Source organism: Rosa chinensis, chromosome 7, assembly GCF_002994745.2.
Source record: "Rosa chinensis cultivar Old Blush chromosome 7, RchiOBHm-V2, whole genome shotgun sequence".
NCBI classification, from domain to species: domain Eukaryota; kingdom Viridiplantae; phylum Streptophyta; class Magnoliopsida; order Rosales; family Rosaceae; genus Rosa; species Rosa chinensis.
This window is the reverse complement of record NC_037094.1, coordinates 24,831,297-24,832,756: the sequence shown is the minus strand read 5'-3', so window position 1 is coordinate 24,832,756 and position 1,460 is coordinate 24,831,297. Positions and strand designations below refer to the sequence as shown.

The following is a 1,460-nucleotide window of genomic DNA, read 5'->3' as shown; positions in this document are numbered from 1 at the left end:
CATAACTCAATGGGCTACAAGTTAGTGGCTTTGATTAGGCTTAATGTGAGCTAAGGCGAGCATTGCCGAGGCTTGGTGCCTTGTGAATATTATTTTACTTTATTTTATTTTTATTTTTCATTGTATGCATTTGAGTGATTCTAGCGCTAATTACCTCGGTTAGGTTCAACACCTAATCCCCGAGGTACGATAATCAAGGTTTTAATACTTCCCTTACTTGACAACGATTCGTACGCTTGCGAGAGCATATGCATCAAGTCAATGGCGCCGTTGCCGGGGATTAGGGTCTTTGGATCTTAATCCCTTGGTAATTGGCATTTAGGGTCACTTATAGCATACTTTTATTTTTATTTCTTGTTTCTTTATTTATTTGTTTACCTTTTATTTTTATTTTTTATTATTATTATTATTTTTTTCACTTCTTGCTTGTTAATTTACTCATTTTAATAATACTTTTTATTTTTCATTCTCTTCTCACCCCTCTAGTTTATTGTCAATTTTGTAGTAGATATGGCTAACGAGCGTCAAGAACCACAAAATGAGGAGGAGCTTCCCTTGAGCCATTATTCATGTCCTAGTATTGTGAATGCTCCATCTTGCATTGTGCTTCCTCCGACAAATGCCAACTTTGAGATCAAGCCTAACATGTTGTCTATTCTACCTACTTTCCATGGCATGGCTAGTGAGAGGCCATATGATCATATAATTGAGTTTGATGCCATATGTTCCACTATGCACTTGGGAGGATTAACTTTGGAAGGTTTGAAGCTTCGATTATTCCCATTTTCTTTGAAAGATCAAGCACGCACAAGGTTTCATAAGTTTAAGCCAAGATTCATTCTCTCTTGGGCCGATATGCAAAGTGTCTTCTTGAATGCATATTATCCACATCATCGGACTACTTATATGCGGGATAGCTTGACCAAGTTCTTTCAAGAGGATAATGAGACTTTTTATGATGCATGGGAACGCTTCAAGGATATTGAGTTAGGTTGCCATCATCATGGACTCACCAAGTGGCTTCTTTGTGAATCTTTCTACAATGGGTTGATTATTGATGATAGAAGGAGATTGGATAATGCATCGGGTGGAAATTTTCTAAAAAAAGGTCCTAATGCCGCTTGGGATATCTGTGAGGAAGTGGCTACACAATCCGGTCAATGGGATAATCATCAAAGGAGAAGAGGAGGTAGAGATGACCACACCACATCTAGAGGCCGAGTTGATATGGAGCCTCATGGTAGAGGTGTATATGATGTTTCTCATGTTTCTAGAGATAATAGAGTTATGAGTTCTAAGCTTGAAAGGCTTGAAGCAAAGATTGACAAGAAATTTGAGATGCTTCTTCAAGCACAAAAGGGTAATAGTACTTCTTCTTCATATCTTTGCTTGATTTGTGAGTCCCCTCATCATTCTACTCATGATTGTCACTTGGCTTCACAATTTCCGGAATTTGTTGA

At 37.9% G+C, this 1,460-nt stretch overlaps 1 pseudogene; it reads right to left on the bottom strand.

Annotated features, from left to right (window-relative positions):
• Nucleotides 1–897: 897 nt before the first annotated feature.
• Nucleotides 898–1,010, bottom strand: LOC112181109 (annotated as a pseudogene).
• Nucleotides 1,011–1,460: the final 450 nt, after the last annotated feature.